Source organism: Phalangium opilio, unplaced genomic scaffold (assembly GCF_054372755.1).
Source record: "Phalangium opilio isolate 3A_F unplaced genomic scaffold, DU_Popi_V2 ptg000060l_1, whole genome shotgun sequence".
Taxonomy (NCBI): domain Eukaryota; kingdom Metazoa; phylum Arthropoda; class Arachnida; order Opiliones; family Phalangiidae; genus Phalangium; species Phalangium opilio.
In genome coordinates this window covers 1,011,609-1,038,636 of record NW_028324177.1, presented here as the reverse complement: position 1 = coordinate 1,038,636, position 27,028 = coordinate 1,011,609, and the positions used below count along the sequence as shown (strand labels likewise).

Here is a 27,028-nt window from a genome sequence, read left to right as displayed (position 1 = left end):
ATTAAAATGCAACTAGTTTAATTGTAGGCCTATGAGTTTAGCATGTTTTAGTGTCATGCAGGTCCGTTGGTCTAGGAGTATGATACTCGCTTTGGGTGCGAGTGGTCCCGGGTTCAAATCCCGGACGGACCGGAGTTTTGCAGAAGTAATTTAGTGACTATTAAAATGCAATTAGTTAAATTGTAGTCCTTTGAGTTTAGCATGTTTCGGTGCCATGCAGGTCCTTTGGTCTAGGGGTATGATACTCGCTTTGGGTGCGAGTGGACTCGGGTTCAAATCCCGGACGGACCCGAGTTTTGCAGAAGTAATTTAGTGACTATTATAATGCAACTAGTTTAATTGTAGGCCTATGAGTTTAGCATGTTTCAGTGTCATACTTGGTTTGTTGGTCTAGGGTTATGATACTCGCTACGGGTGTGAGTGCTACCGGGTTCAAATCCCGGACGGACCGAGTTTTGCAGAAGTAATTTAGTGACTATTAAAATGCAACTAGTTAAATTGTAGGCCTATGAGTTTAGCATGTTTCAGTGTCATGCAGGTCCGTTGGCCTAGGGGTATGATACTCGCTTTGGGTGAGAGTGGTCCCGGGTTCAAATCCCGGACGGACCCGAGTTTTGCAGAAGTAGTTTAGTGACTATTAAACTGCAACTAGTTAAATTGTAGGCCTATGAGTTTAGCATGTTTCAGTGTCATGCAGGTCCGTTGGTCTAGGGGTATGATACTCGCTTTGGGTGCGAGTGGTCCCGGGTTAAAATCCCGGACGGACCCGAGTTTTGGCAGAAGCGATTGACTATTTAAACACAAATAGTAAAATTGTAGGCCTATGAGTTTAGCATGTTTCAGTGTCATACAGGTCCGTTGGTCTAGGGGTATGATACTCGCTTTGGGTGCGAGTGGTCCCGGGTTCAAATCCCGGACGGACCCGAGTTTTGCAGAAGTAATTTAGTGACTATTAAAATGCAACTAGTTAAATTGTAGTCCTTTGAGTTTAGCATGTTTCGGTGCCATGCAGGTGCGTTGGTCTAGGAGTATGATACTCGCTTTGGGTGCGAGTGGTCCCGGGTTCAAATCCCGGATGGACCCGAGTTTTGCAGAAGTAATTTAGTGACTATTAAAATGCAATTAGTTAAATTGTAGTCCTTCGAGTTTGGCATGTTTCGGTGCCATGCAGGTCCGTCGGTCTAGGGGTATGATACTCGCTTTGGGTGCGAGTGGACTCGGGTTCAAATCCCGGACGGACCCGAGTTTTGCAGAAGTAATTTAGTGACTATTATAATGCAACTAGTTTAATTGTAGGCCTATGAGTTTAGCATGTTTCAGTGTCATACTTGGTCCGTTGGTCTAGGGGTATGATACTCGCTTTGGGTGCGAGTGGTCCCGGGTTCAAATCCCGGACGGACCCGAGTTTTGCAGAAGTAATTTAGTGACTATTAAAATGCAACTAGTTAAATTGTACTCCTTTGAGTTTAGCATGTTTCGGTGCCATGCAGGTCCGTTGGTCTAGGGGTATGATACTCGCTTTGGGTGCGAGTGGTCCCGGGTTCAAATCCCGGACGGACCCGAGTTTTGTAGGAGTAATTTAGTGACTATTAAAATGCAACTAGTTTAATTGTAGGCCTATGAGTTTAGCATGTTTTAGTGTCATGCAGGTCCGTTGGTCTAGGAGTATGATACTCGCTTTGGGTGCGAGTGGTCCCGGGTTAAAATCCCGGACGGACCCGAGTTTTGGCAGAAGCGATTGACTATTTAAACACAAATAGTAAAATTGTAGGCCTATGAGTTTAGCATGTTTCAGTGTCATACAGGTACGTTGGTCTAGGGGTATGATACTCGCTTTGGGTGCGAGTGGACTCGGGTTCAAATCCCGGACGGACCCGAGTTTTGCAGAAGTAATTTAGTGACTATTATAATGCAACTAGTTTAATTGTAGGCCTATGAGTTTAGCATGTTTCAGTGTCATACTTGGTTTGTTGGTCTAGGGTTATGATACTCGCTACGGGTGTGAGTGCTACCGGGTTCAAATCCCGGACGGACCGAGTTTTGCAGAAGTAATTTAGTGACTATTAAAATGCAACTAGTTAAATTGTAGGCCTATGAGTTTAGCATGTTTCAGTGTCATGCAGGTCCGTTGGCCTAGGGGTATGATACTCGCTTTGGGTGAGAGTGGTCCCGGGTTCAAATCCCGGACGGACCCGAGTTTTGCAGAAGTAATTTAGTGACTATTAAACTGCAACTAGTTAAATTGTAGGCCTATGAGTTTAGCATGTTTCAGTGTCATGCAGGTCCGTTGGTCTAGGGGTATGATACTCGCTTTGGGTGCGAGTGGTCCCGGGTTAAAATCCCGGACGGACCCGAGTTTTGGCAGAAGCGATTGACTATTTAAACACAAATAGTAAAATTGTAGGCCTATGAGTTTAGCATGTTTCAGTGTCATACAGGTCCGTTGGTCTAGGGGTATGATACTCGCTTTGGGTGCGAGTGGTCCTGGGTTCAAATCCCGGACGGACCCGAGTTTTGCAGAAGTAATTTAGTGACTATTAAAATGCAACTAGTTAAATTGTAGTCCTTTCAGTTTAGCATGTTTCGGTGCCATGCAGGTCCGTTGGTCTAGGAGTATGATACTCGCTTTGGGTGCGAGTGGTCCTGGGTTCAAATCCCGGATGGACCCGAGTTTTGCAGAAGTAATTTAGTGACTATTAAAATGCAATTAGTTAAATTGTAGTCCTTCGAGTTTGGCATGTTTCGGTGCCATGCAGGTCCGTCGGTCTAGGGGTATGATACTCGCTTTGGGTGCGAGTGGACTCGGGTTCTAATCCCGGACGGACCCGAGTTTTGCAGAAGTAATTTAGTGACTATTATAATGCAACTAGTTTAATTGTAGGCCTATGAGTTTAGCATGTTTCAGTGTCATACTTGGTCCGTTGGTCTAGGGGTATGATACTCGCTTTGGGTGCGAGTGGTCCCGGGTTCAAATCCCGGACGGACCCGAGTTTTGCAGAAGTAATTTAGTGACTATTAAAATGCAACTAGTTAAATTGTAGTCCTTTGAGTTTAGCATGTTTCGGTGCCATGCAGGTCCGTTGGTCTAGGGGTATGATACTCGCTTTGGGTGCGAGTGGTCCCGGGTTCAAATCCCGGACGGACCAGAGTTTTGTAGGAGTAATTTAGTGACTATTAAAATGCAACTAGTTTAATTGTAGGCCTATGAGTTTAGCATGTTTTAGTGTCATGCAGGTCCGTTGGTCTAGGAGTATGATACTCGCTTTGGGTGCGAGTGGTCCCGGGTTAAAATCCCGGACGGACCCGAGTTTTGGCAGAAGCGATTGACTATTTAAACACAAATAGTAAAATTGTAGGCCTATGAGTTTAGCATGTTTCAGTGTCATACAGGTCCGTTGGTCTAGGGGTATGATACTCGCTTTGGGTGCGAGTGGACTCGGGTTCAAATCCCGGACGGACCCGAGTTTTGCAGAAGTAATTTAGTGACTATTATAATGCAACTAGTTTAATTGTAGGCCTATGAGTTTAGCATGTTTCAGTGTCATACTTGGTTTGTTGGTCTAGGGTTATGATACTCGCCTCGGGTGTGAGTGCTACCGGGTTCAAATCCCGGACGGACCGAGTTTTGCAGAAGTAATTTAGTGAATATTAAAATGCAACTAGTTAAATTGTAGGCCTATGAGTTTAGCATGTTTCAGTGTCATGCAGGTCCGTTGGCCTAGGGGTATGATACTCGCTTTGGGTGAGAGTGGTCCCGGGTTCAAATCCCGGACGGACCCGAGTTTTGCAGAAGTAATTTAGTGACTATTAAACTGCAACTAGTTAAATTGTAGGCCTATGAGTTTAGCATGTTTCAGTGTCATGCAGGTCCGTTGGTCTAGGGTTATGATACTCGCTTTGGGTGCGAGTGGTCCCGGGTTAAAATCCCGGACGGACCCGAGTTTTGGCAGAAGCGATTGACTATTTAATCACAAATAGTAAAATTGTAGGCCTATGAGTTTAGCATGTTTCAGTGTCATACAGGTCCGTTGGTCCAGGGGTATGATACTCGCTTTGGGTGCGAGTGGTCCTGGGTTCAAATCCCGGACGGACCCGAGTTTTGCAGAAGTAATTTAGTGACTATTAAAATGCAACTAGTTAAATTGTAGTCCTTTGAGTTTAGCATGTTTCGGTGCCATGCAGGTCCGTTGGTCTAGGAGTATGATACTCGCTTTGGGTGCGAGTGGTCCCGGGTTCAAATCCCGGATGGACCCGAGTTTTGCAGAAGTAATTTAGTGACTATTAAAATGCAATTAGTTAAATTGTAGTCCTTCGAGTTTGGCATGTTTCGGTGCCACGCAGGTCCGTCGGTCTAGGGGTATGATACTCGCTTTGGGTGCGAGTGGACTCGGGTTCAAATCCCGGACGGACCCGAGTTTTGCAGAAGTAATTTAGTGACTATTATAATGCAACTAGTTTAATTGTAGGCCTATGAGTTTAGCATGTTTCAGTGTCATACTTGGTCCGTTGGTCTAGGGGTATGATACTCGCTTTGGGTGCGAGTGGTCCCGGGTTCAAATCCCGGACGGACCCGAGTTTTGCAGAAGTAATTTAGTGACTATTAAAATGCAACTAGTTAAATTGCAGTCCTTTGAGTTTAGCATGTTTCGGTGCCATGCAGGTCCGTTGGTCTAGGGGTATGATACTCGCTTTGGGTGCGAGTGGTCCCGGGTTCAAATCCCGGACGGACCCGAGTTTTGTAGGAGTAATTTAGTGACTATTAAAATGCAACTAGTTTAATTGTAGGCCTATGAGTTTAGCATGTTTTAGTGTCATGCAGGTCCGTTGGTCTAGGAGTATGATACTCGCTTTGGGTGCGAGTGGTCCCGGGTTAAAATCCCGGACGGACCCGAGTTTTGGCAGAAGCGATTGACTATTTAAACACAAATAGTAAAATTGTAGGCCTATGAGTTTAGCATGTTTCAGTGTCATACAGGTCCGTTGGTCTAGGGGTATGATACTCGCTTTGGGTGCGAGTGGTCCCGGGTTCAAATCCCGGACGGACCCGAGTTTTGTAGGAGTAATTTAGTGACTATTAAAATGCAACTAGTTTAATTGTAGGCCTGTGAGTTTAGCATGTTTTAGTGTCATGCAGGTCCGTTGGTCTAGGAGTATGATACTCGCTTTGGGTGCGAGTGGTCCCGGGTTCAAATCCCGGACGGACCGGAGTTTTGCAGAAGTAATTTAGTGACTATTAAAATGCAATTAGTTAAATTGTAGTCCTTTGAGTTTAGCATGTTTCGGTGCCATGCAGGTCCTTTGGTCTAGGGGTATGATACTCGCTTTGGGTGCGAGTGGACTCGGGTTCAAATCCCGGACGGACCCGAGTTTTGCAGAAGTAATTTAGTGACTATTATAATGCAACTAGTTTAATTGTAGGCCTATGAGTTTAGCATGTTTCAGTGTCATACTTGGTCCGTTGGTCTAGGGGTATGATACTCGCTTTGGGTGCGAGTGGTCCCGGGTTCAAATCCCGGACGGACCCGAGTTTTGCAGAAGTAATTTAGTGACTATTAAAATGCAACTAGTTAAATTGTAGTCCTTTGAGTTTAGCATGTTTCGGTGCCATGCAGGTCCGTTGGTCTAGGGGTATGATACTCGCTTTGGGTGCGAGTGGTCCCGGGTTCAAATCCCGGACGGACCAGAGTTTTGTAGGAGTAATTTAGTGACTATTAAAATGCAACTAGTTTAATTGTAGGCCTATGAGTTTAGCATGTTTTAGTGTGATGCAGGTCCGTTGGTCTAGGAGTATGATACTCGCTTTGGGTGCGAGTGGTCCCGGGTTAAAATCCCGGACGGACCCGAGTTTTGGCAGAAGCGATTGACTATTTAAACACAAATAGTAAAATTGTAGGCCTATGAGTTTAGCATGTTTCAGTGTCATACAGGTCCGTTGGTCTAGGGGTATGATACTCGCTTTGGGTGCGAGTGGACTCGGGTTCAAATCCCGGACGGACCCGAGTTTTGCAGAAGTAATTTAGTGACTATTATAATGCAACTAGTTTAATTGTAGGCCTATGAGTTTAGCATGTTTCAGTGTCATACTTGGTTTGTTGGTCTAGGGTTATGATACTCGCTACGGGTGTGAGTGCTACCGGGTTCAAATCCCGGACGGACCGAGTTTTGCAGAAGTAATTTAGTGAATATTAAAATGCAACTAGTTAAATTGTAGGCCTATGAGTTTAGCATGTTTCAGTGTCATGCAGGTCCGTTGGCCTAGGGGTATGATACTCGCTTTGGGTGAGAGTGGTCCCGGGTTCAAATCCCGGACGGACCCGAGTTTTGCAGAAGTAATTTAGTGACTATTAAACTGCAACTAGTTAAATTGTAGGCCTATGAGTTTAGCATGTTTCAGTGTCATGCAGGTCCGTTGGTCTAGGGTTATGATACTCGCTTTGGGTGCGAGTGGTCCCGGGTTAAAATCCCGGACGGACCCGAGTTTTGGCAGAAGCGATTGACTATTTAATCACAAATAGTAAAATTGTAGGCCTATGAGTTTAGCATGTTTCAGTGTCATACAGGTCCGTTGGTCCAGGGGTATGATACTCGCTTTGGGTGCGAGTGGTCCTGGGTTCAAATCCCGGACGGACCCGAGTTTTGCAGAAGTAATTTAGTGACTATTAAAATGCAACTAGTTAAATTGTAGTCCTTTGAGTTTAGCATGTTTCGGTGCCATGCAGGTCCGTTGGTCTAGGAGTATGATACTCGCTTTGGGTGCGAGTGGTCCCGGGTTCAAATCCCGGATGGACCCGAGTTTTGCAGAAGTAATTTAGTGACTATTAAAATGCAATTAGTTAAATTGTAGTCCTTCGAGTTTGGCATGTTTCGGTGCCACGCAGGTCCGTCGGTCTAGGGGTATGATACTCGCTTTGGGTGCGAGTGGACTCGGGTTCAAATCCCGGACGGACCCGAGTTTTGCAGAAGTAATTTAGTGACTATTATAATGCAACTAGTTTAATTGTAGGCCTATGAGTTTAGCATGTTTCAGTGTCATACTTGGTCCGTTGGTCTAGGGGTATGATACTCGCTTTGGGTGCGAGTGGTCCCGGGTTCAAATCCCGGACGGACCCGAGTTTTGCAGAAGTAATTTAGTGACTATTAAAATGCAACTAGTTAAATTGCAGTCCTTTGAGTTTAGCATGTTTCGGTGCCATGCAGGTCCGTTGGTCTAGGGGTATGATACTCGCTTTGGGTGCGAGTGGTCCCGGGTTCAAATCCCGGACGGACCCGAGTTTTGTAGGAGTAATTTAGTGACTATTAAAATGCAACTAGTTTAATTGTAGGCCTATGAGTTTAGCATGTTTTAGTGTCATGCAGGTCCGTTGGTCTAGGAGTATGATACTCGCTTTGGGTGCGAGTGGTCCCGGGTTAAAATCCCGGACGGACCCGAGTTTTGGCAGAAGCGATTGACTATTTAAACACAAATAGTAAAATTGTAGGCCTATGAGTTTAGCATGTTTCAGTGTCATACAGGTCCGTTGGTCTAGGGGTATGATACTCGCTTTGGGTGCGAGTGGTCCCGGGTTCAAATCCCGGACGGACCCGAGTTTTGTAGGAGTAATTTAGTGACTATTAAAATGCAACTAGTTTAATTGTAGGCCTATGAGTTTAGCATGTTTTAGTGTCATGCAGGTCCGTTGGTCTAGGAGTATGATACTCGCTTTGGGTGCGAGTGGTCCCGGGTTCAAATCCCGGACGGACCGGAGTTTTGCAGAAGTAATTTAGTGACTATTAAAATGCAATTAGTTAAATTGTAGTCCTTTGAGTTTAGCATGTTTCGGTGCCATGCAGGTCCTTTGGTCTAGGGGTATGATACTCGCTTTGGGTGCGAGTGGACTCGGGTTCAAATCCCTGACGGACCGAGTTTTGCAGAAGTAATTTAGTGACTATTATAATGCAACTAGTTTAATTGTAGGCCTATGAGTTTAGCATGTTTCAGTGTCATGCAGGTCCGTTGGCCTAGGGGTATGATACTCGCTTTGGGTGAGAGTGGTCCCGGGTTCAAATCCTGGACGGACCCGAGTTTTGCAGAAGTAATTTAGTGACTATTAAACTGCAACTAGTTAAATTGTAGGCCTATGAGTTTAGCATGTTTCAGTGTCATGCAGGTCCGTTGGTCTAGGGGTATGATACTCGCTTTGGGTGCGAGTGGTCCCGGGTTAAAATCCCGGACGGACCCGAGTTTTGGCAGAAGCGATTGACTATTTAAACACAAATAGTAAAATTGTCGGCCTATGAGTTTAGCATGTTTCAGTGTCATACAGGTCCGTTGGTCTAGGGGTATGCTACTCGCTTTGGGTGCGAGTGGTCCCGGGTTCAAATCCCGGACGGACCCGAGTTTTGCAGAAGTAATTTAGTGACTATTAAAATGCAACTAGTTAAATTGTAGTCCTTTGAGTTTAGCATGTTTCGGTGCCATGCAGGTCCGTTGGTCTAGGAGTATGATACTCGCTTTGGGTGCGAGTGGTCCCGGGTTCAAATCCCGGATGGACCCGAGTTTTGCAGAAGTAATTTAGTGACTATTAAAATGCAATTAGTTAAATTGTAGTCCTTCGAGTTTGGCATGTTTCGGTGCCATGCAGGTCCGTCGGTCTAGGGGTATGATACTCGCTTTGGGTGCGAGTGGACTCGGGTTCAAATCCCGGACGGACCCGAGTTTTGCAGAAATAATTTAGTGACTATTATAATGCAACTAGTTTAATTGTAGGCCTATGAGTTTAGCATGTTTCAGTGTCACACTTGGTTTGTTGGTCTAGGGTTATGATACTCGCTTTGGGTGCGAGTGGTCCCGGGTTAAAATCCCGGACGGACCCGAGTTTTGGCAGAAGCGATTGACTATTTAAACACAAATAGTAAAATTGTAGGCCTATGAGTTTAGCATGTTTCAGTGTCATACAGGTCCGTTGGTCTAGGGGTATGATACTCGCTTTGGGTGTGAGTGGTACCGGGTTCAAATCCCGGACGGACCCGAGTTTTGCAGAAGAAATTTAGTGACTATTAAAATGCAACTAGTTTAATTGTAGTCCTTTGAGTTTAGCATGTTTCGGTGCCATGCAGGTCCTTTCGTCTAGGGGTATGATACTCGCTTTGGGTGCGAGTGGACTCGGGTTCAAATCCCGGACGGACCCGAGTTTTGCAGAAGTAATTTAGTGACTATTATAATGCAACTAGTTTAATTGTAGGCCTATGAGTTTAGCATGTTTTAGTGTCATGCAGGTCCGTTGGTCTAGGAGTATGATACTCGCTTTGGGTGCGAGTGGTCCCGGGTTAAAATCCCGGACGGACCCGAGTTTTGGCAGAAGCGATTGACTATTTAAACACAAATAGTAAAATTGTAGGCCTATGAGTTTAGCATGTTTCAGTGTCATACTTGGTTTGTTGGTCTAGGGTTATGATACTCGCTACGGGTGTGAGTGCTACCGGGTTCAAATCCCGGACGGACCGAGTTTTGCAGAAGTAATTTAGTGACTATTAAAATGCAACTAGTTAAATTGTAGGCCTATGAGTTTAGCATGTTTCAGTGTCATGCAGGTCCGTTGGCCTAGGGGTATGATACTCGCTTTGGGTGAGAGTGGTCCCGGGTTCAAATCCCGGACGGACCCGAGTTTTGCAGAAGTAATTTAGTGACTATTAAACTGCAACTAGTTAAATTGTAGGCCTATGAGTTTAGCATGTTTCAGTGTCATGCAGGTCCGTTGGTCTAGGGGTATGATACTCGCTTTGGTTGCGAGTGGTCCCGGGTTAAAATCCCGGACGGACCCGAGTTTTGGCAGAAGCGATTGACTATTTAAACACAAATAGTAAAATTGTAGGCCTATGAGTTTAGCATGTTTCAGTGTCATACAGGTCCGTTGGTCTAGGGGTATGACACTCGCTTTGGGTGCGAGTGGTCCCGGGTTCAAATCCCGGACGGACCCGAGTTTTGCAGAAGTAATTTAGTGACTATTAAAATGCAACTAGTTAAATTGTAGTCCTTTGAGTTTAGCATGTTTCGGTGCCATGCAGGTCCGTTGGTCTAGGAGTATGATACTCGCTTTGGGTGCGAGTGGTCCCGGGTTCAAATCCCGGATGGACCCGAGTTTTGCAGAAGTAATTTAGTGACTATTAAAATGCAATTAGTTAAATTGTAGTCCTTCGAGTTTGGCATGTTTCGGTGCCATGCAGGTCCGTCGGTCTAGGGGTATGATACTCGCTTTGGGTGCGAGTGGACTCGGGTTCAAATCCCGGACGGACCCGAGTTTTGCAGAAGTAATTTAGTGACTATTATAATGCAACTAGTTTAATTGTAGGCCTATGAGTTTAGCATGTTTCAGTGTCATTCTTGGTTTGTTGGTCTAGGGTTATGATACTCGCTACGGGTGTGAGTGCTACCGGGTTCAAATCCCGGACGGACCGAGTTTTGCAGAAGTAATTTAGTGACTATTAAAATGCAACTAGTTAAATTGTAGGCCTATGAGTTTAGCATGTTTCAGTGTCATGCAGGTCCGTTGGTCTAGGAGTATGATACTCGCTTTGGGTGCGAGTGGTCCCGGGTTAAAATCCCGGACGGACCCGAGTTTTGGCAGAAGCGATTGACTATTTAAACACAAATAGTAAAATTGTAGGCCTATGAGTTTAGCATGTTTCAGTGTCATACTTGGTTTGTTGGTCTAGGGTTATGATACTCGCTACGGGTGTGAGTGCTACCGGGTTCAAATCCCGGACGGACCGAGTTTTGCAGAAGTAATTTAGTGACTATTAAAATGCAACTAGTTAAATTGTAGGCCTATGAGTTTAGCATGTTTCAGTGTCATGCAGGTCCGTTGGCCTAGGGGTATGATACTCGCTTTGGGTGAGAGTGGTCCCGGGTTCAAATCCCGGACGGACCCGAGTTTTGCAGAAGTAATTTAGTGACTATTAAACTGCAACTAGTTAAATTGTAGGCCTATGAGTTTAGCATGTTTCAGTGTCATGCAGGTCCGTTGGTCTAGGGGTATGATACTCGCTTTGGTTGCGAGTGGTCCCGGGTTAAAATCCCGGACGGACCCGAGTTTTGGCAGAAGCGATTGACTATTTAAACACAAATAGTAAAATTGTAGGCCTATGAGTTTAGCATGTTTCAGTGTCATACAGGTCCGTTGGTCTAGGGGTATGATACTCGCTTTGGGTGCGAGTGGTCCCGGGTTCAAATCCCGGACGGACCCGAGTTTTGCAGAAGTAATTTAGTGACTATTAAAATGCAACTAGTTAAATTGTAGTCCTTTGAGTTTAGTATGTTTCGGTGCCATGCAGGTCCGTTGGTCTAGGAGTATGATACTCGCTTTGGGTGCGAGTGGTCCCGGGTTCAAATCCCGGATGGACCCGAGTTTTGCAGAAGTAATTTAGTGACTATTAAAATGCAATTAGTTAAATTGTAGTCCTTCGAGTTTGGCATGTTTCGGTGCCATGCAGGTCCGTCGGTCTAGGGGTATGATACTCGCTTTGGGTGCGAGTGGACTCGGGTTCAAATCCCGGACGGACCCGAGTTTTGCAGAAGTAATTTAGTGACTATTATAATGCAACTAGTTTAATTGTAGGCCTATGAGTTTAGCATGTTTCAGTGTCATTCTTGGTTTGTTGGTCTAGGGTTATGATACTCGCTACGGGTGTGAGTGCTACCGGGTTCAAATCCCGGACGGACCGAGTTTTGCAGAAGTAATTTAGTGACTATTAAAATGCAACTAGTTAAATTGTAGGCCTATGAGTTTAGCATGTTTCAGTGTCATGCAGGTCCGTTGGCCTAGGGGTATGATACTCGCTTTGGGTGAGAGTGGTCCCGGGTTCAAATCCCGGACGGACCCGAGTTTTGCAGAAGTAATTTAGTGACTATTAAACTGCAACTAGTTAAATTGTAGGCCTATGAGTTTAGCATGTTTCAGTGTCATGCAGGTCCGTTGGTCTAGGGGTATGATACTCGCTTTGGGTGCGAGTGGTCCCGGGTTAAAATCCCGGACGGACCCGAGTTTTGGCAGAAGCGATTGACTATTTAAACACAAATAGTAAAATTGTAGGCCTATGAGTTTAGCATGTTTCAGTGTCATACAGGTCCGTTGGTCTAGGGGTATGATACTCGCTTTGGGTGTGAGTGGTACCGGGTTCAAATCCCGGACGGACCCGAGTTTTGCAGAAGAAATTTAGTGACTATTAAAATGCAACTAGTTTAATTGTAGGCCTATGAGTTTAGCATGTTTTAGTGTCATGCAGGTCCGTTGGTCTAGGAGTATGATACTCGCTTTGGGTGCGAGTGGTCCCGGGTTCAAATCCCGGACGGACCGGAGTTTTGCAGAAGTAATTTAGTGACTATTAAAATGCAATTAGTTAAATTGTAGTCCTTTGAGTTTAGCATGTTTCGGTGCCATGCAGGTCCTTTCGTCTAGGGGTATGATACTCGCTTTGGGTGCGAGTGGACTCGGGTTCAAATCCCGGACGGACCCGAGTTTTGCAGAAGTAATTTAGTGACTATTATAATGCAACTAGTTTAATTGTAGGCCTATGAGTTTAGCATGTTTTAGTGTCATGCAGGTCCGTTGGTCTAGGAGTATGATACTCGCTTTGGGTGCGAGTGGTCCCGGGTTAAAATCCCGGACGGACCCGAGTTTTGGCAGAAGCGATTGACTATTTAAACACAAATAGTAAAATTGTAGGCCTATGAGTTTAGCATGTTTCAGTGTCATACTTGGTTTGTTGGTCTAGGGTTATGATACTCGCTACGGGTGTGAGTGCTACCGGGTTCAAATCCCGGACGGACCGAGTTTTGCAGAAGTAATTTAGTGACTATTAAAATGCAACTAGTTAAATTGTAGGCCTATGAGTTTAGCATGTTTCAGTGTCATGCAGGTCCGTTGGCCTAGGGGTATGATACTCGCTTTGGGTGAGAGTGGTCCCGGGTTCAAATCCCGGACGGACCCGAGTTTTGCAGAAGTAATTTAGTGACTATTAAACTGCAACTAGTTAAATTGTAGGCCTATGAGTTTAGCATGTTTCAGTGTCATGCAGGTCCGTTGGTCTAGGGGTATGATACTCGCTTTGGTTGCGAGTGGTCCCGGGTTAAAATCCCGGACGGACCCGAGTTTTGGCAGAAGCGATTGACTATTTAAACACAAATAGTAAAATTGTAGGCCTATGAGTTTAGCATGTTTCAGTGTCATACAGGTCCGTTGGTCTAGGGGTATGATACTCGCTTTGGGTGCGAGTGGTCCCAGGTTCAAATCCCGGACGGACCCGAGTTTTGCAGAAGTAATTTAGTGACTATTAAAATGCAACTAGTTAAATTGTAGTCCTTTGAGTTTAGCATGTTTCGGTGCCATGCAGGTCCGTTGGTCTAGGATCATGATACTCGCTTTGGGTGCGAGTGGTCCCGGGTTCAAATCCCGGATGGACCCGAGTTTTGCAGAAGTAATTTAGTGACTATTAAAATGCAATTAGTTAAATTGTAGTCCTTCGAGTTTGGCATGTTTCGGTGCCATGCAGGTCCGTCGGTCTAGGGGTATGATACTCGCTTTGGGTGCGAGTGGACTCGGGTTCAAATCCCGGACGGACCCGAGTTTTGCAGAAGTAATTTAGTGACTATTATAATGCAACTAGTTTAATTGTAGGCCTATGAGTTTAGCATGTTTCAGTGTCATTCTTGGTTTGTTGGTCTAGGGTTATGATACTCGCTACGGGTGTGAGTGCTACCGGGTTCAAATCCCGGACGGACCGAGTTTTGCAGAAGTAATTTAGTGACTATTAAAATGCAACTAGTTAAATTGTAGGCCTATGAGTTTAGCATGTTTCAGTGTCATGCAGGTCCGTTGGCCTAGGGGTATGATACTCGCTTTGGGTGAGAGTGGTCCCGGGTTCAAATCCCGGACGGACCCGAGTTTTGCAGAAGTAATTTAGTGACTATTAAACTGCAACTAGTTTAATTGTAGGCCTATGAGTTTAGCATGTTTTAGTGTCATGCAGGTCCGTTGGTCTAGGAGTATGATACTCGCTTTGGGTGCGAGTGGTCCCGGGTTAAAATCCCGGACGGACCCGAGTTTTGGCAGAAGCGATAGACTATTTAAACACAAATAGTAAAATTGTAGGCCTATGAGTTTAGCATGTTTCAGTGTCATACTTGGTTTGTTGGTCTAGGGTTATGATACTCGCTACGGGTGTGAGTGCTACCGGGTTCAAATCCCGGACGGACCGAGTTTTGCAGAAGTAATTTAGTGACTATTAAAATGCAACTAGTTAAATTGTAGGCCTATGAGTTTAGCATGTTTCAGTGTCATGCAGGTCCGTTGGCCTAGGGGTATGATACTCGCTTTGGGTGAGAGTGGTCCCGGGTTCAAATCCCGGACGGACCCGAGTTTTGCAGAAGTAATTTAGTGACTATTAAACTGCAACTAGTTAAATTGTAGGCCTATGAGTTTAGCATGTTTCAGTGTCATGCAGGTCCGTTGGTCTAGGGGTATGATACTCGCTTTGGTTGCGAGTGGTCCCGGGTTAAAATCCCGGACGGACCCGAGTTTTGGCAGAAGCGATTGACTATTTAAACACAAATAGTAAAATTGTAGGCCTATGAGTTTAGCATGTTTCAGTGTCATACAGGTCCGTTGGTCTAGGGGTATGATACTCGCTTTGGGTGCGAGTGGTCCCGGGTTCAAATCCCGGACGGACCCGAGTTTTGCAGAAGTAATTTAGTGACTATTAAAATGCAACTAGTTAAATTGTAGTCCTTTGAGTTTAGCATGTTTCGGTGCCATGCAGGTCCGTTGGTCTAGGAGTATGATACTCGCTTTGGGTGCGAGTGGTCCCGGGTTCAAATCCCGGATGGACCCGAGTTTTGCAGAAGTAATTTAGTGACTATTAAAATGCAATTAGTTAAATTGTAGTCCTTCGAGTTTGGCATGTTTCGGTGCCATGCAGGTCCGTCGGTCTAGGGGTATGATACTCGCTTTGGGTGCGAGTGGACTCGGGTTCAAATCCCGGACGGACCCGAGTTTTGCAGAAGTAATTTAGTGACTATTATAATGCAACTAGTTTAATTGTAGGCCTATGAGTTTAGCATGTTTCAGTGTCATTCTTGGTTTGTTGGTCTAGGGTTATGATACTCGCTACGGGTGTGAGTGCTACCGGGTTCAAATCCCGGACGGACCGAGTTTTGCAGAAGTAATTTAGTGACTATTAAAATGCAACTAGTTAAATTGTAGGCCTATGAGTTTAGCATGTTTCAGTGTCATGCAGGTCCGTTGGCCTAGGGGTATGATACTCGCTTTGGGTGAGAGTGGTCCCGGGTTCAAATCCCGGACGGACCCGAGTTTTGCAGAAGTAATTTAGTGACTATTAAACTGCAACTAGTTAAATTGTAGGCCTATGAGTTTAGCATGTTTCAGTGTCATGCAGGTCCGTTGGTCTAGGGGTATGATACTCGCTTTGGGTGCGAGTGGTCCCGGGTTAAAATCCCGGACGGACCCGAGTTTTGGCAGAAGCGATTGACTATTTAAACACAAATAGTAAAATTGTAGGCCTATGAGTTTAGCATGTTTCAGTGTCATACAGGTCCGTTGGTCTAGGGGTATGATACTCGCTTTGGGTGCGAGTGGTCCCGGGTTCAAATCCCGGACGTACCCGAGTTTTGCAGAAGTAATTTAGTGACTATTAAAATGCAACTAGTTAAATTGTAGTCCTTTGAGTTTAGCATGTTTCGGTGCCATGCAGGTCCGTTGGTCTAGGAGTATGATACTCGCTTTGGGTGCGAGTGGTCCCGGGTTCAAATCCCGGATGGACCCGAGTTTTGCAGAAGTAATTTAGTGACTATTAAAATGCAATTAGTTAAATTGTAGTCCTTCGAGTTTGGCATGTTTCGGTGCCATGCAGGTCCGTCGGTCTAGGTGTATGATACTCGCTTTGGGTGCGAGGGGACTCGGGTTCAAATCCCGGACGGACCCGAGTTTTGCAGAAGTAATTTAGTGACTATTATAATGCAACTAGTTTAATTGTAGGCCTATGAGTTTAGCATGTTTCAGTGTCATACTTGGTTTGTTGGTCTAGGGTTATGATACTCGCTTTGGGTGCGAGTGGTCCCGGGTTAAAATCCCGGACGGACCCGAGTTTTGGCAGAAGCGATTGACTATTTAAACACAAATAGTAAAATTGTAGGCCTATGAGTTTAGCATGTTTCAGTGTCATACAGGTCCGTTGGTCTAGGGGTATGATACTCGCTTTGGGTGCGAGTGGTCCCGGGTTCAAATCCCGGACGGACCCGAGTTTTGTAGGAGTAATTTAGTGACTATTAAAATGCAACTAGTTTAATTGTAGGCCTATGAGTTTAGCATGTTTTAGTGTTATGCAGGACCGTTGGTCTAGGAGTATGATACTCGCTTTGGGTGCGAGTGGTCCCGGGTTAAAATCCCGGACGGACCCGAGTTTTGGCAGAAGCGATTGACTATTTAAACACAAATAGTAAAATTGTAGGCCTATGAGTTTAGCATGTTTCAGTGTCATACAGGTCCGTTGGTCTAGGGGTATGATACTCGCTTTGGGTGCGAGTGGTCCCGGGTTCAAATCCCGGACGGACCCGAGTTTTGTAGGAGTAATTTAGTGACTATTAAAATGCAACTAGTTTAATTGTAGGCCTATGAGTTTAGCATGTTTTAGTGTCATGCAGGTCCGTTGGTCTAGGAGTATGATACTCGCTTTGGGTGCGAGTATTCCCGGGTTCAAATCCCGGACGGACCGGAGTTTTGCAGAAGTAATTTAGTGACTATTAAAATGCAACTAGTTTAATTGTAGGCCTATGAGTTTAGCATGTTTTAGTGTCATGCAGGTCCGTTGGTCTAGGAGTATGATACTCGCTTTGGGTGCGAGTGGTCCCGGGTTCAAATCCCGGACGGACCGGAGTTTTGCAAAAGTAATTTAGTGACTATTAAAATGCAATTAGTTAAATTGTAGTCCTTTGAGTTTAGCATGTTTCGGTGCCATGCAGGTCCGTTGGTCTAGGGGTATGATACTCGCTTTGGGTGCGAGTGGACTCGGGTTCAAATCCCGGACGGACCCGAGTTTTGCAGAAGTAATTTAGTGACTATTATAATGCAACTAGTTTAATTGTAGGCCTATGAGTTTAGCATGTTTCAGTGTCATTCTTGGTTTGTTGGTCTAGGGTTATGATACTCGCTACGGGTGTGAGTGCTACCGGGTTCAAATCCCGGACGGACCGAGTTTTGCAGAAGTAATTTAGTGACTATTAAAATGCAACTAGTTAAATTGTAGGCCTATGAGTTTAGCTTGTTTCAGTGTCATGCAGGTCCGTTGGCCTAGGGGTATGATACTCGCTTTGGGTGAGAGTGGTCCCGGGTTCAAATCCCGGACGGACCCGAGTTTTGCAGAAGTAATTTAGTGACTATTAAACTGCAACTAGTTAAATTGTAGGCCTATGAGTTTAGCATGTTTCGGTGCCATGCAGGTCTGTCGGTCTAGGGGTATGATACTCGCTTTGGGTGCGAGTGGACTCGGGTTCAAATCCCGGACGGACCCGAGTTTTGCAGAAGTAATTTAGTGACTATTAAAATGCAACTAGTTAAATTGTAGTCCTTTGAGTTTAGCATGTTTCGGTGCCATGCAGGTCCGTTGGTCTAGGAGTATGATACTCGCTTTGGGTGCGAGTGGTTCCGGGTTCAAATCCCGGATGGACCCGAGTTTTGCAGAAGTAATTTAGTGACTTTTAAAATGCAATTAGTTAAATTGTAGTCCTTCGAGTTTGGCATGTTTCGGTGCCATGCAGGTCCGTCGGTCTAGGTGTATGATACTCGCTTTGGGTGCGAGGGGACTCGGGTTCAAATCCCGGACGGACCCGAGTTTTGCAGAAGTAATTTAGTGACTATTATAATGCAACTAGTTTAATTGTAGGCCTATGAGTTTAGCATGTTTCAGTGTCATACTTGGTTTGTTGGTCTAGGGTTATGATACTCGCTTTGGGTGCGAGTGGTCCCGGGTTAAAATCCCGGACGGACCCGAGTTTTGGCAGAAGCGATTGACTATTTAAACACAAATAGTAAAATTGTAGGCCTATGAGTTTAGCATGTTTCAGTGTCATACAGGTCCGTTGGTCTAGGGGTATGATACTCGCTTTGGGTGCGAGTGGTCCCGGGTTCAAATCCCGGACGGACCCGAGTTTTGCAGAAGTAATTTAGTGACTATTAAAATGCAACTAGTTAAATTGTAGTCCTTTGAGTTTAGCATGTTTCGGTGCCATGCAGGTCCGTTGGTCTAGGGGTATGATACTCGCTTTGGGTGCGAGTGGTCCCGGGTTAAAATCCCGGACGGACCCGAGTTTTGGCAGAAGCGATTGACTATTTAAACACAAATAGTAAAATTGTAGGCCTATGAGTTTAGCATGTTTCAGTGTCATACAGGTCCGTTGGTCTAGGGGTATGATACTCGCTTTGGGTGCGAGTGGTCCCGGGTTCAAATCCCGGACGGACCCGAGTTTTGCAGAAGTAATTTAGTGACTATTAAAATGCAACTAGTTAAATTGTAGTCCTTTGAGTTTAGCATGTTTCGGTGCCATGCAGGTCTGTCGGTCTAGGGGTATGATACTCGCTTTGGGTGCGAGTGGACTCGGGTTCAAATCCCGGACGGACCCGAGTTTTGCAGAAGTAATTTAGTGACTATTATAATGCAACTAGTTTAATTGTAGGCCTATGAGTTTAGCATGTTTCAGTGTCATACTTGGTTTGTTGGTCTAGGGTTATGATACTCGCTTTGGGTGCGAGTGGTCCCGGGTTAAAATCCCGGACGGACCCGAGTTTTGCAGAAGTAATTTAGTGACTATTAAAATGCAACTAGTTAAATTGTAGTCCTTCGAGTTTGGCATGTTTCGGTGCCATGCAGGTCCGTCGGTCTAGGGGTATGATACTCGCTTTGGGTGCGAGTGGACTCGGGTTCAAATCCCGGACGGACCCGAGTTTTGCAGAAGTAATTTAGTGACTATTATAATGCAACTAGTTTAATTGTAGGCCTATGAGTTTAGCAGGTTTCAGTGTCATACTTGGTTTGTTGGTCTAGGGTTATGATACTCGCTTTGGGTGCGAGTGGTCCCGGGTTAAAATCCCGGACGGACCCGAGTTTTGGCAGAAGCGATTGACTATTTAAACACAAATAGTAAAATTGTAGGCCTATGAGTTTAGCATGTTTCAGTGTCATACAGGTCCGTTGGTCTAGGGGTATGATACTCGCTTTGGGTGCGAGTGGTCCCGGGTTCAAATCCCGGACGGACCCGAGTTTTGCAGAAGTAATTTAGTGACTATTAAAATGCAACTAGTTAAATTGTAGTCCTTTGAGTTTAGCATGTTTCGGTGCCATGCAGGTCCGTTGGTCTAGGGGTATGATACTCGCTTTGGGTGCGAGTGGTCCCGGGTTAAAATCCCGGACGGACCCGAGTTTTGGCAGAAGCGATTGACTATTTAAACACAAATAGTAAAATTGTAGGCCTATGAGTTTAGCATGTTTCAGTGTCATACAGGTCCGTTGGTCTAGGGGTATGATACTCGCTTTGGGTGTGAGTGGTACCGGGTTCAAATCCCGGACGGACCCGAGTTTTGCAGAAGAAATTTAGTGACTATTAAAATGCAACTAGTTTAATTGTAGGCCTATGAGTTTAGCATGTTTTAGTGTCATGCAGGTCCGTTGGTCTAGGAGTATGATACTCGCTTTGGGTGCGAGTGGTCCCGGGTTAAAATCCCGGACGGACCCGAGTTTTGGCAGAAGCGATTGACTATTTAAACACAAATAGTAAAATTGTAGGCCTATGAGTTTAGCATGTTTCAGTGTCATACAGGTCCGTTGGTCTAGGGGTATGATACTCGCTTTGGGTGCGAGTGGTCCCGGGTTCAAATCCCGGACGGACCCGAGTTTTGCAGAAGTAATTTAGTGACTATTAAAATGCAACTAGTTAAATTGTAGTCCTTTGAGTTTAGCATGTTTCGGTGCCATGCAGGTCTGTCGGTCTAGGGGTATGATACTCGCTTTGGGTGCGAGTGGACTCGGGTTCAAATCCCGGACGGACCCGAGTTTTGCAGAAGTAATTTAGTGACTATTATAATGCAACTAGTTTAATTGTAGGCCTATGAGTTTAGCATGTTTCAGTGTCATACTTGGTTTGTTGGTCTAGGGTTATGATACTCGCTTTGGGTGCGAGTGGTCCCGGGTTAAAATCCCGGACGGACCCGAGTTTTGCAGAAGTAATTTAGTGACTATTAAAATGCAACTAGTTAAATTGTAGTCCTTCGAGTTTGGCATGTTTCGGTGCCATGCAGGTCCGTCGGTCTAGGGGTATGATACTCGCTTTGGGTGCGAGTGGACTCGGGTTCAAATCCCGGACGGACCCGAGTTTTGCAGAAGTAATTTAGTGACTATTATAATGCAACTAGTTTAATTGTAGGCCTATGAGTTTAGCATGTTTTAGTGTCATGCAGGTCCGTTGGTCTAGGAGTATGATACTCGCTTTGGGTGCGAGTATTCCCGGGTTCAAATCCCGGACGGACCGGAGTTTTGCAGAAGTAATTTAGTGACTATTAAAATGCAACTAGTTTAATTGTAGGCCTATGAGTTTAGCATGTTTTAGTGTCATGCAGGTCCGTTGGTCTAGGAGTATGATACTCGCTTTGGGTGCGAGTGGTCCCGGGTTCATATCCCGGACGGACCGGAGTTTTGCAAAAGTAATTTAGTGACTATTAAAATGCAATTAGTTAAATTGTAGTCCTTTGAGTTTAGCATGTTTCGGTGCCATGCAGGTCCGTTGGTCTAGGGGTATGATACTCGCTTTGGGTGCGAGTGGTCCCGGGTTCAAATCCCGGACGGACCCGAGTTTTGCAGAAGTAATTTAGTGACTATTAAAATGCAACTAGTTAAATTGTAGTCCTTTGAGTTTAGCATGTTTCGGTGCCATGCAGGTCCGTTGGTCTAGGGGTATGATACTCGCTTTGGGTGCGAGTGGTCCCGGGTTAAAATCCCGGACGGACCCGAGTTTTGGCAGAAGCGATTGACTATTTAAACACAAATAGTAAAATTGTAGGCCTATGAGTTTAGCATGTTTCAGTGTCATACAGGTCCGTTGGTCTAGGGGTATGATACTCGCTTTGGGTGCGAGTGGTCCCGGGTTCAAATCCCGGACGGACCCGAGTTTTGCAGAAGTAATTTAGTGACTATTAAAATGCAACTAGTTAAATTGTAGTCCTTTGAGTTTAGCATGTTTCGGTGCCATGCAGGTCCGTTGGTCTAGGGGTATGATACTCGCTTTGGGTGCGAGTGGTCCCGGGTTAAAATCCCGGACGGACCCGAGTTTTGGCAGAAGCGATTGACTATTTAAACACAAATAGTAAAATTGTAGGCCTATGAGTTTAGCATGTTTCAGTGTCATACAGGTCTGTCGGTCTAGGGGTATGATACTCGCTTTGGGTGCGAGTGGACTCGGGTTCAAATCCCGGACGGACCCGAGTTTTGCAGAAGTAATTTAGTGACTATTATAATGCAACTAGTTTAATTGTAGGCCTATGAGCTTAGCATGTTTCAGTGTCATACTTGGTTTGTTGGTCTAGGGTTATGATACTCGCTTTGGGTGCGAGTGGTCCCGGGTTAAAATCCCGGACGGACCCGAGTTTTGCAGAAGTAATTTAGTGACTATTAAAATGCAACTAGTTAAATTGTAGTCCTTCGAGTTTGGCATGTTTCGGTGCCATGCAGGTCCGTCGGTCTAGGGGTATGATACTCGCTTTGGGTGCGAGTGGACTCGGGTTCAAATCCCGGACGGACCCGAGTTTTGCAGAAGTAATTTAGTGACTATTATAATGCAACTAGTTTAATTGTAGGCCTATGAGTTTAGCATGTTTCAGTGTCATACTTGGTTTGTTGGTCTAGGGTTATGATACTCGCTTTGGGTGCGAGTGGTCCCGGGTTAAAATCCCGGACGGACCCGAGTTTTGGCAGAAGCGATTGACTATTTAAACACAAATAGTAAAATTGTAGGCCTATGAGTTTAGCATGTTTCAGTGTCATACAGGTCCGTTGGTCTAGGGGTATGATACTCGCTTTGGGTGCGAGTGGTCCCGGGTTCAAATCCCGGACGGACCCGAGTTTTGCAGAAGTAATTTAGTGACTATTAAAATGCAACTAGTTAAATTGTAGTCCTTTGAGTTTAGCATGTTTCGGTGCCATGCAGGTCCGTTGGTCTAGGGGTATGATACTCGCTTTGGGTGCGAGTGGTCCCGGGTTAAAATCCCGGACGGACCCGAGTTTTGGCAGAAGCGATTGACTATTTAAACACAAATAGTAAAATTGTAGGCCTATGAGTTTAGCATGTTTCAGTGTCATACAGGTCCGTTGGTCTAGGGGTATGATACTCGCTTTGGGTGTGAGTGGTACCGGGTTCAAATCCCGGACGGACCCGAGTTTTGCAGAAGTGATTTAGTGACTATTAAAATGCAACTAGTTTAATTGTAGGCCTATGAGTTTAGCATGTTTTAGTGTCATGCAGGTCCGTTGGTCTAGGAGTATGATACTCGCTTTGGGTGCGAGTGGTCCCGGGTTAAAATCCCGGACGGACCCGAGTTTTGGCAGAAGCGATTGACTATTTAAACACAAATAGTAAAATTGTAGGCCTATGAGTTTAGCATGTTTCAGTGTCATACAGGTCCGTTGGTCTAGGGGTATGATACTCGCTTTGGGTGCGAGTGGTCCCGGGTTCAAATCCCGGACGGACCCGAGTTTTGCAGAAGTAATTTAGTGACTATTAAAATGCAACTAGTTAAATTGTAGTCCTTTGAGTTTAGCATGTTTCGGTGCCATGCAGGTCTGTCGGTCTAGGGGTATGATACTCGCTTTGGGTGCGAGTGGACTCGGGTTCAAATCCCGGACGGACCCGAGTTTTGCAGAAGTAATTTAGTGACTATTATAATGCAACTAGTTTAATTGTAGGCCTATGAGTTTAGCATGTTTCAGTGTCATACTTGGTTTGTTGGTCTAGGGTTATGATACTCGCTTTGGGTGCGAGTGGTCCCGGGTTAAAATCCCGGACGGACCCGAGTTTTGCAGAAGTAATTTAGTGACTATTAAAATGCAACTAGTTAAATTGTAGTCCTTCGAGTTTGGCATGTTTCGGTGCCATGCAGGTCCGTCGGTCTAGGGGTATGATACTCGCTTTGGGTGCGAGTGGACTCGGGTTCAAATCCCGGACGGACCCGAGTTTTGCAGAAGTAATTTAGTGACTATTATAATGCAACTAGTTTAATTGTAGGCCTATGAGTTTAGCATGTTTTAGTGTCATGCAGGTCCGTTGGTCTAGGAGTATGATACTCGCTTTGGGTGCGAGTATTCCCGGGTTCAAATCCCGGACGGACCGGAGTTTTGCAGAAGTAATTTAGTGACTATTAAAATGCAACTAGTTTAATTGTAGGCCTATGAGTTTAGCATGTTTTAGTGTCATGCAGGTCCGTTGGTCTAGGAGTATGATACTCGCTTTGGGTGCGAGTGGTCCCGGGTTCAAATCCCGGACGGACCGGAGTTTTGCAAAAGTAATTTAGTGACTATTAAAATGCAATTAGTTAAATTGTAGTCCTTTGAGTTTAGCATGTTTCGGTGCCATGCAGGTCCGTTGGTCTAGGGGTATGATACTCGCTTTGGGTGCGAGTGGACTCGGGTTCAAATCCCGGACGGACCCGAGTTTTGCAGAAGTAATTTAGTGACTATTATAATGCAACTAGTTTAATTGTAGGCCTATGAGTTTAGCATGTTTCAGTGTCATTCTTGGTTTGTTGGTCTAGGGTTATGATACTCGCTACGGGTGTGAGTGCTACCGGGTTCAAATCCCGGACGGACCGAGTTTTGCAGAAGTAATTTAGTGACTATTAAAATGCAACTAGTTAAATTGTAGGCCTATGAGTTTAGCATGTTTCAGTGTCATGCAGGTCCGTTGGCCTAGGGGTATGATACTCGCTTTGGGTGAGAGTGGTCCCGGGTTCAAATCCCGGACGGACCCGAGTTTTGCAGAAGTAATTTAGTGACTATTAAACTGCAACTAGTTAAATTGTAGGCCTATGAGTTTAGCATGTTTCAGTGTCATGCAGGTCCGTTGGTCTAGGGGTATGATACTCGCTTTGGGTGCGAGTGGTCCCGGGTTAAAATCCCGGACGGACCCGAGTTTTGGCAGAAGCGATTGACTATTTAAACACAAATAGTAAAATTGTAGGCCTATGAGTTTAGCATGTTTCAGTGTCATACAGGTCCGTTGGTCTAGGGGTATGATACTCGCTTTGGGTGCGAGTGGTCCCGGGTTCAAATCCCGGACGTACCCGAGTTTTGCAGAAGTAATTTAGTGACTATTAAAATGCAACTAGTTAAATTGTAGTCCTTTGAGTTTAGCATGTTTCGGTGCCATGCAGGTCCGTTGGTCTAGGAGTATGATACTCGCTTTGGGTGCGAGTGGTCCCGGGTTCAAATCCCGGATGGACCCGAGTTTTGCAGAAGTAATTTAGTGACTATTAAAATGCAATTAGTTAAATTGTAGTCCTTCGAGTTTGGCATGTTTCGGTGCCATGCAGGTCCGTCGGTCTAGGTGTATGATACTCGCTTTGGGTGCGAGGGGACTCGGGTTCAAATCCCGGACGGACCCGAGTTTTGCAGAAGTAATTTAGTGACTATTATAATGCAACTAGTTTAATTGTAGGCCTATGAGTTTAGCATGTTTCAGTGTCATACTTGGTTTGTTGGTCTAGGGTTATGATACTCGCTTTGGGTGCGAGTGGTCCCGGGTTAAAATCCCGGACGGACCCGAGTTTTGGCAGAAGCGATTGACTATTTAAACACAAATAGTAAAATTGTAGGCCTATGAGTTTAGCATGTTTCAGTGTCATACAGGTCCGTTGGTCTAGGGGTATGATACTCGCTTTGGGTGCGAGTGGTCCCGGGTTCAAATCCCGGACGGACCCGAGTTTTGTAGGAGTAATTTAGTGACTATTAAAATGCAACTAGTTTAATTGTAGGCCTATGAGTTTAGCATGTTTTAGTGTTATGCAGGACCGTTGGTCTAGGAGTATGATACTCGCTTTGGGTGCGAGTGGTCCCGGGTTAAAATCCCGGACGGACCCGAGTTTTGGCAGAAGCGATTGACTATTTAAACACAAATAGTAAAATTGTAGGCCTATGAGTTTAGCATGTTTCAGTGTCATACAGGTCCGTTGGTCTAGGGGTATGATACTCGCTTTGGGTGCGAGTGGTCCCGGGTTCAAATCCCGGACGGACCCGAGTTTTGTAGGAGTAATTTAGTGACTATTAAAATGCAACTAGTTTAATTGTAGGCCTATGAGTTTAGCATGTTTTAGTGTCATGCAGGTCCGTTGGTCTAGGAGTATGATACTCGCTTTGGGTGCGAGTATTCCCGGGTTCAAATCCCGGACGGACCGGAGTTTTGCAGAAGTAATTTAGTGACTATTAAAATGCAACTAGTTTAATTGTAGGCCTATGAGTTTAGCATGTTTTAGTGTCATGCAGGTCCGTTGGTCTAGGAGTATGATACTCGCTTTGGGTGCGAGTGGTCCCGGGTTCAAATCCCGGACGGACCGGAGTTTTGCAAAAGTAATTTAGTGACTATTAAAATGCAATTAGTTAAATTGTAGTCCTTTGAGTTTAGCATGTTTCGGTGCCATGCAGGTCCGTTGGTCTAGGGGTATGATACTCGCTTTGGGTGCGAGTGGACTCGGGTTCAAATCCCGGACGGACCCGAGTTTTGCAGAAGTAATTTAGTGACTATTATAATGCAACTAGTTTAATTGTAGGCCTATGAGTTTAGCATGTTTCAGTGTCATTCTTGGTTTGTTGGTCTAGGGTTATGATACTCGCTACGGGTGTGAGTGCTACCGGGTTCAAATCCCGGACGGACCGAGTTTTGCAGAAGTAATTTAGTGACTATTAAAATGCAACTAGTTAAATTGTAGGCCTATGAGTTTAGCTTGTTTCAGTGTCATGCAGGTCCGTTGGCCTAGGGGTATGATACTCGCTTTGGGTGAGAGTGGTCCCGGGTTCAAATCCCGGACGGACCCGAGTTTTGCAGAAGTAATTTAGTGACTATTAAACTGCAACTAGTTAAATTGTAGGCCTATGAGTTTAGCATGTTTCGGTGCCATGCAGGTCTGTCGGTCTAGGGGTATGATACTCGCTTTGGGTGCGAGTGGACTCGGGTTCAAATCCCGGACGGATCCGAGTTTTGCAGAAGTAATTTAGTGACTATTAAAATGCAACTAGTTAAATTGTAGTCCTTTGAGTTTAGCATGTTTCGGTGCCATGCAGGTCCGTTGGTCTAGGAGTATGATACTCGCTTTGGGTGCGAGTGGTCCCGGGTTCAAATCCCGGATGGACCCGAGTTTTGCAGAAGTAATTTAGTGACTATTAAAATGCAATTAGTTAAATTGTAGTCCTTCGAGTTTGGCATGTTTCGGTGCCATGCAGGTCCGTCGGTCTAGGTGTATGATACTCGCTTTGGGTGCGAGGGGACTCGGGTTCAAATCCCGGACGGACCCGAGTTTTGCAGAAGTAATTTAGTGACTATTATAATGCAACTAGTTTAATTGTAGGCCTATGAGTTTAGCATGTTTCAGTGTCATACTTGGTTTGTTGGTCTAGGGTTATGATACTCGCTTTGGGTGCGAGTGGTCCCGGGTTAAAATCCCGGACGGACCCGAGTTTTGGCAGAAGCGATTGACTATTTAAACACAAATAGTAAAATTGTAGGCCTATGAGTTTAGCATGTTTCAGTGTCATACAGGTCCGTTGGTCTAGGGGTATGATACTCGCTTTGGGTGCGAGTGGTCCCGGGTTCAAATCCCGGACGGACCCGAGTTTTGCAGAAGTAATTTAGTGACTATTAAAATGCAACTAGTTAAATTGTAGTCCTTTGAGTTTAGCATGTTTCGGTGCCATGCAGGTCCGTTGGTCTAGGAGTATGATACTCGCTTTG

The 27,028-nt window shown here is 45.2% G+C and overlaps 55 non-coding genes across 55 annotated transcripts; all 55 read left to right on the top strand.

Annotated features, from left to right (window-relative positions):
* Positions 1 to 60: 60 nt before the first annotated feature.
* TRNAP-UGG (transfer RNA proline (anticodon UGG)) lies at positions 61 to 132 on the top strand. Its single transcript has one exon. It is a non-coding gene; the product is annotated as a tRNA-Pro (tRNA).
* Positions 133 to 696: 564 nt separating this feature from the next.
* On the top strand, positions 697 to 768 carry TRNAP-UGG (transfer RNA proline (anticodon UGG)). Its single transcript has one exon. It is a non-coding gene; the product is annotated as a tRNA-Pro (tRNA).
* An 84-nt stretch (positions 769 to 852) lies between these two features.
* On the top strand, positions 853 to 924 carry TRNAP-UGG (transfer RNA proline (anticodon UGG)). The gene has a single exon. It is a non-coding gene; the product is annotated as a tRNA-Pro (tRNA).
* Positions 925 to 1,330: 406 nt separating this feature from the next.
* TRNAP-UGG (transfer RNA proline (anticodon UGG)) lies at positions 1,331 to 1,402 on the top strand. Its single transcript has one exon. It is a non-coding gene; the product is annotated as a tRNA-Pro (tRNA).
* An 87-nt stretch (positions 1,403 to 1,489) lies between these two features.
* On the top strand, positions 1,490 to 1,561 carry TRNAP-UGG (transfer RNA proline (anticodon UGG)). Its single transcript has one exon. It is a non-coding gene; the product is annotated as a tRNA-Pro (tRNA).
* A 720-nt stretch (positions 1,562 to 2,281) lies between these two features.
* Positions 2,282 to 2,353, top strand: TRNAP-UGG (transfer RNA proline (anticodon UGG)). Its single transcript has one exon. It is a non-coding gene; the product is annotated as a tRNA-Pro (tRNA).
* Positions 2,354 to 2,437: 84 nt separating this feature from the next.
* TRNAP-UGG (transfer RNA proline (anticodon UGG)) lies at positions 2,438 to 2,509 on the top strand. The gene has a single exon. It is a non-coding gene; the product is annotated as a tRNA-Pro (tRNA).
* Positions 2,510 to 2,915: 406 nt separating this feature from the next.
* Positions 2,916 to 2,987, top strand: TRNAP-UGG (transfer RNA proline (anticodon UGG)). Its single transcript has one exon. It is a non-coding gene; the product is annotated as a tRNA-Pro (tRNA).
* An 87-nt stretch (positions 2,988 to 3,074) lies between these two features.
* TRNAP-UGG (transfer RNA proline (anticodon UGG)) lies at positions 3,075 to 3,146 on the top strand. Its single transcript has one exon. It is a non-coding gene; the product is annotated as a tRNA-Pro (tRNA).
* Positions 3,147 to 3,389: 243 nt separating this feature from the next.
* TRNAP-UGG (transfer RNA proline (anticodon UGG)) lies at positions 3,390 to 3,461 on the top strand. Its single transcript has one exon. It is a non-coding gene; the product is annotated as a tRNA-Pro (tRNA).
* Positions 3,462 to 4,500: 1,039 nt separating this feature from the next.
* On the top strand, positions 4,501 to 4,572 carry TRNAP-UGG (transfer RNA proline (anticodon UGG)). Its single transcript has one exon. It is a non-coding gene; the product is annotated as a tRNA-Pro (tRNA).
* Positions 4,573 to 4,659: 87 nt separating this feature from the next.
* TRNAP-UGG (transfer RNA proline (anticodon UGG)) lies at positions 4,660 to 4,731 on the top strand. Its single transcript has one exon. It is a non-coding gene; the product is annotated as a tRNA-Pro (tRNA).
* A 243-nt stretch (positions 4,732 to 4,974) lies between these two features.
* On the top strand, positions 4,975 to 5,046 carry TRNAP-UGG (transfer RNA proline (anticodon UGG)). Its single transcript has one exon. It is a non-coding gene; the product is annotated as a tRNA-Pro (tRNA).
* Positions 5,047 to 5,133: 87 nt separating this feature from the next.
* On the top strand, positions 5,134 to 5,205 carry TRNAP-UGG (transfer RNA proline (anticodon UGG)). The gene has a single exon. It is a non-coding gene; the product is annotated as a tRNA-Pro (tRNA).
* Positions 5,206 to 5,452: 247 nt separating this feature from the next.
* Positions 5,453 to 5,524, top strand: TRNAP-UGG (transfer RNA proline (anticodon UGG)). Its single transcript has one exon. It is a non-coding gene; the product is annotated as a tRNA-Pro (tRNA).
* Positions 5,525 to 5,611: 87 nt separating this feature from the next.
* Positions 5,612 to 5,683, top strand: TRNAP-UGG (transfer RNA proline (anticodon UGG)). The gene has a single exon. It is a non-coding gene; the product is annotated as a tRNA-Pro (tRNA).
* A 243-nt stretch (positions 5,684 to 5,926) lies between these two features.
* TRNAP-UGG (transfer RNA proline (anticodon UGG)) lies at positions 5,927 to 5,998 on the top strand. Its single transcript has one exon. It is a non-coding gene; the product is annotated as a tRNA-Pro (tRNA).
* Positions 5,999 to 7,037: 1,039 nt separating this feature from the next.
* On the top strand, positions 7,038 to 7,109 carry TRNAP-UGG (transfer RNA proline (anticodon UGG)). Its single transcript has one exon. It is a non-coding gene; the product is annotated as a tRNA-Pro (tRNA).
* Positions 7,110 to 7,196: 87 nt separating this feature from the next.
* On the top strand, positions 7,197 to 7,268 carry TRNAP-UGG (transfer RNA proline (anticodon UGG)). Its single transcript has one exon. It is a non-coding gene; the product is annotated as a tRNA-Pro (tRNA).
* Positions 7,269 to 7,511: 243 nt separating this feature from the next.
* TRNAP-UGG (transfer RNA proline (anticodon UGG)) lies at positions 7,512 to 7,583 on the top strand. The gene has a single exon. It is a non-coding gene; the product is annotated as a tRNA-Pro (tRNA).
* Positions 7,584 to 7,670: 87 nt separating this feature from the next.
* On the top strand, positions 7,671 to 7,742 carry TRNAP-UGG (transfer RNA proline (anticodon UGG)). The gene has a single exon. It is a non-coding gene; the product is annotated as a tRNA-Pro (tRNA).
* A 404-nt stretch (positions 7,743 to 8,146) lies between these two features.
* TRNAP-UGG (transfer RNA proline (anticodon UGG)) lies at positions 8,147 to 8,218 on the top strand. The gene has a single exon. It is a non-coding gene; the product is annotated as a tRNA-Pro (tRNA).
* Positions 8,219 to 9,884: 1,666 nt separating this feature from the next.
* TRNAP-UGG (transfer RNA proline (anticodon UGG)) lies at positions 9,885 to 9,956 on the top strand. Its single transcript has one exon. It is a non-coding gene; the product is annotated as a tRNA-Pro (tRNA).
* A 1,194-nt stretch (positions 9,957 to 11,150) lies between these two features.
* On the top strand, positions 11,151 to 11,222 carry TRNAP-UGG (transfer RNA proline (anticodon UGG)). Its single transcript has one exon. It is a non-coding gene; the product is annotated as a tRNA-Pro (tRNA).
* Positions 11,223 to 11,945: 723 nt separating this feature from the next.
* Positions 11,946 to 12,017, top strand: TRNAP-UGG (transfer RNA proline (anticodon UGG)). The gene has a single exon. It is a non-coding gene; the product is annotated as a tRNA-Pro (tRNA).
* Positions 12,018 to 12,260: 243 nt separating this feature from the next.
* TRNAP-UGG (transfer RNA proline (anticodon UGG)) lies at positions 12,261 to 12,332 on the top strand. Its single transcript has one exon. It is a non-coding gene; the product is annotated as a tRNA-Pro (tRNA).
* A 2,301-nt stretch (positions 12,333 to 14,633) lies between these two features.
* TRNAP-UGG (transfer RNA proline (anticodon UGG)) lies at positions 14,634 to 14,705 on the top strand. Its single transcript has one exon. It is a non-coding gene; the product is annotated as a tRNA-Pro (tRNA).
* A 723-nt stretch (positions 14,706 to 15,428) lies between these two features.
* TRNAP-UGG (transfer RNA proline (anticodon UGG)) lies at positions 15,429 to 15,500 on the top strand. Its single transcript has one exon. It is a non-coding gene; the product is annotated as a tRNA-Pro (tRNA).
* An 84-nt stretch (positions 15,501 to 15,584) lies between these two features.
* Positions 15,585 to 15,656, top strand: TRNAP-UGG (transfer RNA proline (anticodon UGG)). Its single transcript has one exon. It is a non-coding gene; the product is annotated as a tRNA-Pro (tRNA).
* Positions 15,657 to 16,218: 562 nt separating this feature from the next.
* TRNAP-UGG (transfer RNA proline (anticodon UGG)) lies at positions 16,219 to 16,290 on the top strand. The gene has a single exon. It is a non-coding gene; the product is annotated as a tRNA-Pro (tRNA).
* A 243-nt stretch (positions 16,291 to 16,533) lies between these two features.
* TRNAP-UGG (transfer RNA proline (anticodon UGG)) lies at positions 16,534 to 16,605 on the top strand. The gene has a single exon. It is a non-coding gene; the product is annotated as a tRNA-Pro (tRNA).
* A 246-nt stretch (positions 16,606 to 16,851) lies between these two features.
* TRNAP-UGG (transfer RNA proline (anticodon UGG)) lies at positions 16,852 to 16,923 on the top strand. Its single transcript has one exon. It is a non-coding gene; the product is annotated as a tRNA-Pro (tRNA).
* Positions 16,924 to 17,010: 87 nt separating this feature from the next.
* On the top strand, positions 17,011 to 17,082 carry TRNAP-UGG (transfer RNA proline (anticodon UGG)). Its single transcript has one exon. It is a non-coding gene; the product is annotated as a tRNA-Pro (tRNA).
* Positions 17,083 to 18,121: 1,039 nt separating this feature from the next.
* On the top strand, positions 18,122 to 18,193 carry TRNAP-UGG (transfer RNA proline (anticodon UGG)). Its single transcript has one exon. It is a non-coding gene; the product is annotated as a tRNA-Pro (tRNA).
* An 87-nt stretch (positions 18,194 to 18,280) lies between these two features.
* TRNAP-UGG (transfer RNA proline (anticodon UGG)) lies at positions 18,281 to 18,352 on the top strand. Its single transcript has one exon. It is a non-coding gene; the product is annotated as a tRNA-Pro (tRNA).
* Positions 18,353 to 18,436: 84 nt separating this feature from the next.
* Positions 18,437 to 18,508, top strand: TRNAP-UGG (transfer RNA proline (anticodon UGG)). Its single transcript has one exon. It is a non-coding gene; the product is annotated as a tRNA-Pro (tRNA).
* A 722-nt stretch (positions 18,509 to 19,230) lies between these two features.
* Positions 19,231 to 19,302, top strand: TRNAP-UGG (transfer RNA proline (anticodon UGG)). Its single transcript has one exon. It is a non-coding gene; the product is annotated as a tRNA-Pro (tRNA).
* Positions 19,303 to 19,389: 87 nt separating this feature from the next.
* On the top strand, positions 19,390 to 19,461 carry TRNAP-UGG (transfer RNA proline (anticodon UGG)). Its single transcript has one exon. It is a non-coding gene; the product is annotated as a tRNA-Pro (tRNA).
* Positions 19,462 to 19,860: 399 nt separating this feature from the next.
* On the top strand, positions 19,861 to 19,932 carry TRNAP-UGG (transfer RNA proline (anticodon UGG)). Its single transcript has one exon. It is a non-coding gene; the product is annotated as a tRNA-Pro (tRNA).
* An 883-nt stretch (positions 19,933 to 20,815) lies between these two features.
* Positions 20,816 to 20,887, top strand: TRNAP-UGG (transfer RNA proline (anticodon UGG)). The gene has a single exon. It is a non-coding gene; the product is annotated as a tRNA-Pro (tRNA).
* An 87-nt stretch (positions 20,888 to 20,974) lies between these two features.
* On the top strand, positions 20,975 to 21,046 carry TRNAP-UGG (transfer RNA proline (anticodon UGG)). The gene has a single exon. It is a non-coding gene; the product is annotated as a tRNA-Pro (tRNA).
* An 84-nt stretch (positions 21,047 to 21,130) lies between these two features.
* On the top strand, positions 21,131 to 21,202 carry TRNAP-UGG (transfer RNA proline (anticodon UGG)). Its single transcript has one exon. It is a non-coding gene; the product is annotated as a tRNA-Pro (tRNA).
* Positions 21,203 to 21,289: 87 nt separating this feature from the next.
* Positions 21,290 to 21,361, top strand: TRNAP-UGG (transfer RNA proline (anticodon UGG)). The gene has a single exon. It is a non-coding gene; the product is annotated as a tRNA-Pro (tRNA).
* A 719-nt stretch (positions 21,362 to 22,080) lies between these two features.
* TRNAP-UGG (transfer RNA proline (anticodon UGG)) lies at positions 22,081 to 22,152 on the top strand. Its single transcript has one exon. It is a non-coding gene; the product is annotated as a tRNA-Pro (tRNA).
* Positions 22,153 to 22,239: 87 nt separating this feature from the next.
* TRNAP-UGG (transfer RNA proline (anticodon UGG)) lies at positions 22,240 to 22,311 on the top strand. Its single transcript has one exon. It is a non-coding gene; the product is annotated as a tRNA-Pro (tRNA).
* A 399-nt stretch (positions 22,312 to 22,710) lies between these two features.
* TRNAP-UGG (transfer RNA proline (anticodon UGG)) lies at positions 22,711 to 22,782 on the top strand. Its single transcript has one exon. It is a non-coding gene; the product is annotated as a tRNA-Pro (tRNA).
* A 724-nt stretch (positions 22,783 to 23,506) lies between these two features.
* Positions 23,507 to 23,578, top strand: TRNAP-UGG (transfer RNA proline (anticodon UGG)). The gene has a single exon. It is a non-coding gene; the product is annotated as a tRNA-Pro (tRNA).
* An 87-nt stretch (positions 23,579 to 23,665) lies between these two features.
* Positions 23,666 to 23,737, top strand: TRNAP-UGG (transfer RNA proline (anticodon UGG)). Its single transcript has one exon. It is a non-coding gene; the product is annotated as a tRNA-Pro (tRNA).
* A 405-nt stretch (positions 23,738 to 24,142) lies between these two features.
* TRNAP-UGG (transfer RNA proline (anticodon UGG)) lies at positions 24,143 to 24,214 on the top strand. Its single transcript has one exon. It is a non-coding gene; the product is annotated as a tRNA-Pro (tRNA).
* An 84-nt stretch (positions 24,215 to 24,298) lies between these two features.
* TRNAP-UGG (transfer RNA proline (anticodon UGG)) lies at positions 24,299 to 24,370 on the top strand. Its single transcript has one exon. It is a non-coding gene; the product is annotated as a tRNA-Pro (tRNA).
* Positions 24,371 to 24,932: 562 nt separating this feature from the next.
* Positions 24,933 to 25,004, top strand: TRNAP-UGG (transfer RNA proline (anticodon UGG)). Its single transcript has one exon. It is a non-coding gene; the product is annotated as a tRNA-Pro (tRNA).
* A 243-nt stretch (positions 25,005 to 25,247) lies between these two features.
* On the top strand, positions 25,248 to 25,319 carry TRNAP-UGG (transfer RNA proline (anticodon UGG)). The gene has a single exon. It is a non-coding gene; the product is annotated as a tRNA-Pro (tRNA).
* Positions 25,320 to 25,565: 246 nt separating this feature from the next.
* TRNAP-UGG (transfer RNA proline (anticodon UGG)) lies at positions 25,566 to 25,637 on the top strand. Its single transcript has one exon. It is a non-coding gene; the product is annotated as a tRNA-Pro (tRNA).
* An 87-nt stretch (positions 25,638 to 25,724) lies between these two features.
* TRNAP-UGG (transfer RNA proline (anticodon UGG)) lies at positions 25,725 to 25,796 on the top strand. Its single transcript has one exon. It is a non-coding gene; the product is annotated as a tRNA-Pro (tRNA).
* Positions 25,797 to 26,835: 1,039 nt separating this feature from the next.
* On the top strand, positions 26,836 to 26,907 carry TRNAP-UGG (transfer RNA proline (anticodon UGG)). The gene has a single exon. It is a non-coding gene; the product is annotated as a tRNA-Pro (tRNA).
* The last annotated feature ends 121 nt before the right edge of the window (positions 26,908 to 27,028 follow it).